Source organism: Physeter macrocephalus, unplaced genomic scaffold (genome assembly GCF_002837175.3).
Source record: "Physeter macrocephalus isolate SW-GA unplaced genomic scaffold, ASM283717v5 random_13, whole genome shotgun sequence".
In the NCBI taxonomy this organism is placed as follows: domain Eukaryota; kingdom Metazoa; phylum Chordata; class Mammalia; order Artiodactyla; family Physeteridae; genus Physeter; species Physeter macrocephalus.
Window position 1 is genome coordinate 194163 of NW_021145299.1, and position 9499 is coordinate 203661.

General features: G+C 39.6%; 1 long non-coding RNA gene across 2 annotated transcripts in view; it reads left to right on the top strand.

Moving 5' to 3' along the window:
• LOC112067214 (uncharacterized) overlaps window positions 1–9499 on the top strand; it is a 32277-nt gene that overhangs the window by 4299 nt on the left and 18479 nt on the right. The gene's annotated exons all lie outside the window — the stretch shown is intronic.

Consider the following 9499-nt stretch of genomic DNA (forward strand, 5'->3'; position numbering starts at 1 on the left):
CTGCGTGCCTGTCCTTCTTTCTCTGTTTATCTACCCCCTTCCCCCACCTTCCCGTCATTGCCCCTCTCTCGGAGTCTGCATCCTGTTCTTGGCAAGTGTAGACCCAGGTCCTCCCACGTGCTGGGCCAGGGGCTGGGCACCTGGGGGAAGTGAAAGTGCTGCAGGTCCCAAGTGGGAAGGTCCCCAGTGCGAGGGGGTGACTTGGCGGTACCAGAACACCCAGAGCGGAAGCTGAGCCTCGGGCAGTACTTCCTGCTTCTTCAGTGAGGCCCCTAGAGGGGCAGGCCCCACAGGAGTCAGGACTGAGCCTAGGACCTTGGCCGTTAGATCTGGGTGTGCAGTACCTGATTGTCTCTAGGCCTGAGCTGCGCAGCCAGCAGCCTTTGAAGTCTCCCCTGATGCCCTGCAGGCTCCTCGATTTTGTCAAGTCCTAAACGCCTCACGGATTTTTAATATCATGCATGTTCCTACCATCTTGACATCCACCCAGGCCCTGGAAAACCAGACCTTCTTAGAGACCCAGTACCCTCTCTCTCTTCTGAGCGATCTCATCCACTTTTTTTTTTTTTTTTAAGTCTCCAAATGTAATTATTTCTTATTAATGTCATCAAAAATCAATTCATATGAATAGTATTCTGATTTTTGACTCGGGACTTTCTTTTTTCCTCCAACTTTACTGAGGAATAATTGACAAGTATAATTGTACATGTTTAAAGTGTACAGAATGATGATTTTATATGTATATATGTACATACATATATACATGTATGTATGTAGTGGAATGATTGCCAGGCTCAAGCTAATTAACATAGTCATCACTTCACATAGTAAACTTAGTGTGTGTATGGTGAGAACACTTAAGATCTACTCTCAGCAACTTTTCAGCACACAAAACTGTATTATTAACTATAATTGCCATGCTGTACATTAGATCTTCTGATCAGAACTTATTCCTCTTATAACTGAATGTTTATACCCTTAGACCTATGTCTCCCCATTTTTCCCACTCCCCAGCCCCTGGCAACCACCATTCTGCAATCTGTTTCTATGAAATTGGCCTTTAAAATTTTTTTTTAAAAAAGATTCTACATATAAATGGTACCAGTATTTTTCTTTCTCTGGCTTCTTTCACCTAGCAGAATGCCGCCTCCCCCTCCCCCCCACTGCAGGTTCATCCATGTTGTTCCAAATGGCAGAATTTTCTTTTTTATGGCTGAATAATATTCCACTGTGAAATATATATATATATATATATATATATATATATATATATATATATATTAAAGTTAGGGTTAGGGATGTGTCACATTTTCTTGATCTATTCATCTGTTGAAGGACATTTGCTTCCATATCTTGGCTATTGTGAATAATGCTGCAATGAACATGAGTGAAAAGATATTTCTTCAAGATACTGACTTCATTTCCTTTGGATATATAACCAGGAGTGGCATTATACGGTGCTTCTATTTTTAATTTTTTGAGGAACCTCCATACTGTTTTCCATAGTGGCTGCACCAATTTATACGTTCCCAAAAGAGTGCACAATGGTTCCTTTTTCTTCACATCCTCGCCAACACTTGTTATCTCTTGTCTTTTTGATAATAGCCATCCTAACAGTTATGAGGTGGAATCTCATGGTTTTGATTTGCATTTCCCTCATGATTAGTGATGCTGAACACTTTTCATACCTCTGTTGACCACATGTATGTCTTCTTTGGATAAAAATGTCTATTCAGGTCCTTTGCCCATTTTCTTTTTTTTTTTTATTTTTAATTTTTATTTTTTTTTTGCCCATTTTCAAATTGAGTTATTTGCTTTTTTGCTGTTGAGTTATATGAATTCTTTATGTAATTTGAATATTAACCCTTTATCAGGTATATGGTTTGCAAATATTTTCTCACATTCTTCATTGAAAAGGTTGCCCTTTCAATATATTGATTGTTTCCTCTGCTATGTAGAAGCTCTTTTGTTTCATGTAATCTCACTTGTTTATTTTAGCTTTTGTTTTCTGTGCTTTTGGTGTCTTATCCAATAAACTATTGCCAAGACCAATGTGGTAAAACTCAAGGAGCTGTTTCCCTATGTTTTTCTTCTAGGAGTTTTACAGTTTCAGGTTTTACATTTAAGTCTTTAATCCTTTTCAAGTTAATTTTTGTGAGTGGTGTACAGTAGTGGTTCAGTTTCATTCTTTTGCATGTACTTATACAGTTTTCCCATTTATTGAAGAGACTGTCCTTTTCCCATTGTGTGTTCTTGGCATTCTTCTCAAAAATTAGTTGACTGTATATGCATGGCTGTATTTCTGGACTCTCTATTATGCTTCACTGGTCTATGTGCCTGTTTTTATACCAGTACCATATTGCTTTGATCACTATAACTTTGTAATATAGTTTGAAATTAGGAAGTATGATGTCTCCAACCTTGTTCTTCTTTCTGAGGTGTGCTTTGGCTATTCAGGGTCTTTCATAGTTCCATACAAATTTTAGGATAGTTTTTTCCTATTTCTGTGAAAACTGGAATTTTGATTGGGATTATATTGACTCTGTAGACTGCTTCGGGTACTATGGGCATTTTCACAATATTAATTCTTTCAATCCAAGAACATGGGATATCTTTCTATTTATTTGTGTATTCCTCAGTTTCTTTTTTCAATGTCTTATAGTTTTCAGTGTACAGGTCTTTCGTCTCCTTGGTTAAATTTATTCCTAAGTGTTTTATTGTTTTTGATACAATTATAAATGGAATTGCTTTCTTAAGTTTTTTTAGATAGTTTGTTATTAGAGTATAGAAATGCAGCTGACTTTTTTTTTGGCTGCATTTGGTCTTCGTTGCTGTGTGCAGGCTTTCTCTAGTTGTGGCGAGTGTGGGCTGCTTTTCGTTGCAGTGCACGGGCTTCTCACTGTGGTGACTTCTCTTGTTGTGGAGCACAGGCCCTAGAGAGTGCAGGCTTCAGTAGTTGTGGTGTGCAGGCTCAGTAGTTGTGTCTCACGGGCTCAAGAGCGCAGGCTCAGTAGTTGTGGTGCACGGGCTTAGTTGCTCCGTGGCATGTGGGATCTTCCTGGACCAGGGATCAAACCCATGTCCCCTGCATTGGCAGGCGGATTCTTAACCACTGTGCCACAAGGGAAGTCTGCAGCTGACTTTTGTATGTTGATTTTGTTATCCTGCAACTTTACTGAATTCATTTGTTAGTCAGGTTTTTGGTGTGTCTTTAGGGTTTTCTACATAAGATCACGTTGTCTGCAAACAGATAATTTTCTTCCTCTTGATTTGGATAAGTTTTATTTCTTTTTCTTGCCTAATTGTTGTGGCTAGGACTTCCAGTACTGTGTTGAATAGAAATGATGAGAGTAGGCATTTTTGTATTGTTCCTGATCTTAGAGGAAAGGCTTTTAACTTTTCACCATTGAGTGTGATGTTAGCTGTGAGCTTGTCATATAGGGCCTTCATTATGTTGAGGTACATTCCTTCTATACCTAATTTGTTGAGAAATTTTATCATGAAAGGATGTTGAATTTTGTCAAGTGCTTTTCTGCATCTAATGAAGTGATCATATGCTTTTTATCCTTCATTCTGTTAATGTGGCATATCACATGTGTTGACTGCCATGTGTTGAACCATGCTTGCATCCCAGGGATACATCCCACTAAATCATGGTGTATGATCCTTGTGATGTGCTGTTGAATTCAATTTGCTAGTATTTTATTGAGGATTTTTGCATCTACGTTCATCAAGGATATTGGCCTATAATTTTCTTTTCTTGCAGTGTCCTTGTCTGGCTTTGATATCAGGGTAATGCTGGTGTCATAAAATGAGTTTGGAAGTGTTCCTTCCTCCTCAACTTTTGGGAGGAGTCTGAGAATGATTGTTATTGATTCTTTAAATGTTTCGTAGAATTCACCCATAAAATTATCTGGTCCTAGGCTTTTATTTGTTGGGAGATTTTTGATTATTGACCCAATCTCCTTGCTCATCATTGGTCTGTTCCGATTTACTTTATGGTTCAGTCTTGGTAAGTTGTATGTTTCTAGTAATTTATTCATTTTTTTCTAAATTATCTAATTTGTTGGTGTATAATTGCTCATAGTAGTCTCTTATGATCCTTTGTATTTCTGTAGTATCATTTGTTATGTCTCCTCTTTCATTTATAATTTTATTAATTGAGCCGTTTGTCTTTTTTCTTAGTCTAGCTAAAGGTTTTTCAATTTTTGCTCATCTTGTCAAAAAACCCACTCTTAGTTTCATTCATCTATTTTGTTCCTTTCTAGTCTCTATTTCATTTATTTCTGGTCTAATCATTATTATTTCCTTCCTTCTTCTACCTGTGGGCTTATTTCTTCTTTTTCTAGTTCCTTGAGGTGTAAGTTTAGAACATAGATGCAACAATCCTCAACAAAATCTAAACAAACTGAATTCTCTCTTTTCCATTCTTATTTTTTTTTCCTCTGACTGGATAATGTCAAAATATCTGTCTTCAAGTTCACAGATTCTTTATTCCTTGGTGGACCAACCCCTGGGTGATGTCCTCATTTCCTCTCTCCCTCTTTCCCATATGGCCCATCAGTCCCTAAGCCAATCCCCTTTTCCCCCTGATTCTCTACTCTGTCCCCTCCTCTCTGTCCTCGTGGCTCAGGCTGACGCAGGACTTTTGTTCTCCCACCTGGACCCAGACCTCAGGCCCTTCCCTGGCCTTATTCTCTCCCCTCCAGTCCATTCCCTACGGCTCTAAAAGAGACTTTTTGAAACTCATACCTAGGTTGCACAGCCCTATGTTCAAATCTCAGGACACTGACTCACCACCCCTTCCCCTGAGCGCCCACTTCTAAACCACCATGAAGTCCTTTATGCTCCACTACTAAAATACATTTCGAATCCATCCACTTGTGTTGAACTCCATGGCTACCATCCTAATCCAGGCTCTTATTATTTTCCACACAAATAATTATAATTGTCTCTGAAATGATTGTCATGTGTTGAATGGTGGCCCCCCCCCACCGAAAGATATGTCCATGGCCTGGAATGTGATCCTATTTGGAAAAGCTTTTTTTTGCAGATGTAGTTAAGTTAAAGATATCAAAATGAGATCAACCTTGATTATTCAGGCCCTAAATCTAATGACAAGTGTCCTATATTATAAGAGACACATAGGAAGACACAGAGAGAAGAGGAGAATGCCAGGTGAAGAGAGAGGCAGAGATTGGAGTTATGTAGCCACAAGCCAAAAAACTCCTGGAGCTATCATAGTTGGAAGAGGCAATTATCTGATTCTCCCCTAGAGCCTCCAGAGGGAGTGCAGCCTTGTCAACACCTTGACTTTGGACTTTTGGCCTCCAGAATAGTGTGAGAGTAAAATTCTGTTGTTTTGTGATAATTTGTTCTTACAGTCACAGGAAACTAATACACCAATCTTCCACTTTTCTACCCACTGTTCCCTTCCTCAGAGATGAGTACGTGAGTACCTGGAGATCCAAAGGAAGGTGGCAGAGGTTTGCTAGATGCTCACCAATTTGGTTTCCTCTTTCTTAGGCACACAGGAAGACTACATTTCCCAAGCCTCCTTGCAGTGAAGTTGAGGCCATGTGACTGGTTTTGGGCCAGTGGAGTGGGTGCAGAGTGATGTAGGGCACTTGTGGACCCGGCCATAAAATGTCCTGTACAATTTTTATCTTGTCTTTCTTCATTCATTCATTGGCTGTCAGTAAGCTGAGAATTTATTGGAGGACTTAAGGATGGGAGAGCCGAGAGATAAAAGAGCTTAGGTCCCTGGTTTCTCCTTGGAAGAGAGCCTTTTGGACTTTATGTAAGTAAGAATTTATTGCATGAAGCTATATAATATTTTATTAGTATATAAAGTTTGTTTGTTAGTATTAGTAAATAGGCTTGTGTGGTAAAGCAGCTAGCTTTAAAAATCCTGACGGCTACAGGTAAAATACCTGTCACTGCATTTTAGCCAGCATCAAAATTCAGATCTGTGATAAACTCCAGTGCTTTCAAATTTTCTTTTAGTAGTTTTGAGTGCATAATGTTATTTTTTTTAACCTCTTTCTTATGGTGAAGGATGACACATATAATAATGTTCACAAAACATAATGTACAGCTCAATGAGTTATCACAATGTTAATACCCATGTAACAAAGACCAATATCATCATCGACCCAGAAACCATTTTCTCCCTTGCAAATTACTATCCCATTCCTCTTGACTTATAATGCTATATTTTGGTTTGGCCTGTTTTTCAGTATATAAATGGAATCATACAGTATTTATTCTTTTGTGTTTAACTTAATTTCGTTCAACATTATATCTATTAGATTCAGCAATGGAATAAGTAGCAATAGTTCTTATATCCTCACCACTTTCAAGTATTTTGTTGTCTGAATATCCCACAATTTATTTATGCATTCAACTATTGATGGACATCTCGGTTGTTTCCAGTGTTTTGATTATTACAGATCACACCAGGACAAACATTTAAAAAAAGGATGAAATTAGTTTTAATAATATATTTTATTTAACCCAACATATCCAAAATATTAGCTTATAATCCTCTCTTCCAAGTCTTCCTTGAATCTCCTCCAATAAGGCTTTCATTCTGACTCGTTCAACAAAACCACTTTTGTCAAAGTCACCAGTGATACCCATGTGGTCAATTCTTGGTCCGCATCTTACTTGACTTCTCTACATCACTGGTTGCGGTCCCTACACAGGCAGTATCAGTGTCAGCTGGGAATTTGTTAACGTATTCTAAGTCCTCATCCCAGACCTACTGTAGTAGTCCCCCCAAATATATGTCCTTGTCCGAACTGCTGGAGCCTGTGAATGTGACCCTATTTTTTTTTTTACCCTATTTGGAAAAAGGGTCTTTGAAGATGGAGTTAAGGATTTCAAAATGAGATGATCCTGGATTATCTGAGTGGGCCCTAAATCTAACCACAAATGTTCTTAGAAGAGACACCCAGAGGAAAGGCACTCCTAGAGGAGAAGGAAAAGACAGAGGTGGAGATTGGAGTTCTGCAGATACAAGCCAAGGAATGCCTTGAGCCACCAGAAGCTACCCTTAGCCCACATATCCTATTGTCTGCCCAGAAGCCAAAGGCATCCTCCTGTTAAAACATGAGTCACTTCTTGACTCAGAACCCTCTAATATCTTCTTATCTTACTCAGGAAAAAACCCCAGCTTCCCATCATGACCTCTAAGGGCCTCCATACAATACTCTGGCCCCTGCCACTTTTCTCATTCCACCTACTACCACCCTTCCCTCAGTCACTGGGATCCAGCCATACTGGCTTCCTTGCTGTTTCAAGAACCTGTCAAGTATACTTCTGCCTCCAGACTTTTGTCATTGCTGTTCTCTCTGCCTAGAATGCTCTTCCTCGTGCTGTTCCTAGCTCCTTTCCTCATCTCCTTCAAGGCTCTGCCAAATGTCACTTCCTCAGAGAGGTCTTACTTGACTACTGTCTACAGCTCTCTGCCTTGTCCCCTCATAACACTCTGTTTTGCTTTTTTAACAGCACTCCCATTCTTGGAAATTCTTATTTGTGTACATGTTTCCTGCTTTTGCAACTAGAATGTAAAATCTTTTTCATACAGTATCCCTAGGGTCTAGGGCAGTGTGGGGCACATAGCATTCAATAAATATTTACTGACTGGCATTTTTCCTGGTATCTTGAGTTCACAGATTTTCCTGCCCCAGGGCTTTGCATAGCCTCAGGGGCTGAGATGTTCATATTCCATTTTTCACCTAGTAAATCATCCTTCAAGTCTCAGTTTCAGTGTTACTTCCTCAGGGAACTCCTCTTGTAACAGAGAAGAACAAGCCTGACTCCATATTGGATCTGTTCCCTTAGTTCTAACCCTTGTGCTCTGTTGCCTGTGCTTAGTCATGCTGGCTCTGCATCTTTGTAAAAGAATGTTGCCAAAGCCTGAAATACACACGCTAGCCCATTCTCAAGGCTCTGACCTTTAAATGTATAATGCTCTTCCATTCATATAAAGATAAAAAATTGGAAAACAGAAAATAAGTTGTCCTGTTGGAGGCTTATAGGAACACTGTGACCAGACCTACAGGTCACATAGGTATAAAAGAAGCCTGTATAAAAGAAGCCTGAATTTTAACTCCGGTAAGATTGTTCTTTTGGACACTAGTCCAGCATTTTCTTGGTATGCTGGCTTTCCAAATAAAGTTGCTATTCCTTGCCCCAGCAAGGATTTATTGGCCTGTTGTGTGAGTATGAGCTTGGGCTCAGAAACACTCTCTCCAAATTAGGTCTCTGTGTTAAGGATTGAATAATTTCCGCAGATTGTAATGTATTCTTACAGCACCTAGACATTTTCCTTTACATCTTTTTTGCTCAGTCATAATGATCTAAGCCTAGGGACCACTGGTGGTTCTCAAAATGTGGCCCAGGGACCGCTGGTGGTTCCTGAGACGCTTTCAGGGGTTCATGAGGTGAAAATTATTTTCATAATACTATTAAGATGTTATTTGCCTTTTCACTCTCACTTTCTCTTGAGTATACAGTGATGTTTTCCAGAAGCTACAGCACATGAGCTATTTTGACAAACCCTGTGCAGAAGCAGATATGAGAATCCAATTGTCTTCTAGTAAGCCAGGCGTTAAAGAGATCTGCAAAAATGTAAAATACTCTTCTCACTAAATTATTTTTGGTGTGGAAATTAGTTATTCAAAATGTTATATTTACACACTGAGTTTTTGATGATAATACGTATTTCAGAAATTTCTCAGTTTTAATAGTGATAGATATAAACACAATTCACATAAATTGTTGGGGTCCTTTTTTTTTTTTTTTGCGGTACGCGGGCCTCTCACTGTCGTGGCCTCTCCCGTTGCGGAGCACAGGCTGCGGGGTTAGGCTGGAACTCTTGACCACCACCTTGCAGCAGAGCCAGTCTACAGAAGCCCCCAGGGACTGCTTAAAAATGTGCCCCCATTCCCTGTCTCAGATTTTGTATCTTTAGGTAGTTTTCCTTAATGCTTTTTTTTTTTAACATCTTTATTGGAGTATAATTGCTTTACAATGGTGTGTTAGTTTCTGCTTTACAACAAAGTGAATCAGTTATACATATACATATGTTCCCATATCTCTTCCCTCTTGCGTCTCCCTCCCTCCCACCCTCCCTATCCCACCCCTCTAGGTGGTCACAAACCACCTAGCTGATCTTCCTGTGCCATGCGGCTGCTTCCCACTAGCTATCCACCCTAAGTCTGGTAGTGTATATATGTCCATGCCACTCTCTCACTTCGTCACAGCTAACCCTTGCCCCTCCCCATATCCTCAAATCCATGCTACAGTAGGTCTGTGTTTTATTCCCGTCCTACCCCTAGGCTCTTCATGACATTTTTTTTTCTTAGATTCCATATATATGTGTTAGCATACGGTATTTGTTTTTCTCCTTCTGACTTACTTCACTCTGTATGACAGACTCCAGGTCCATCCACCTCACTACAAATAACTCAATTTCGTTTCTTTTTATGGC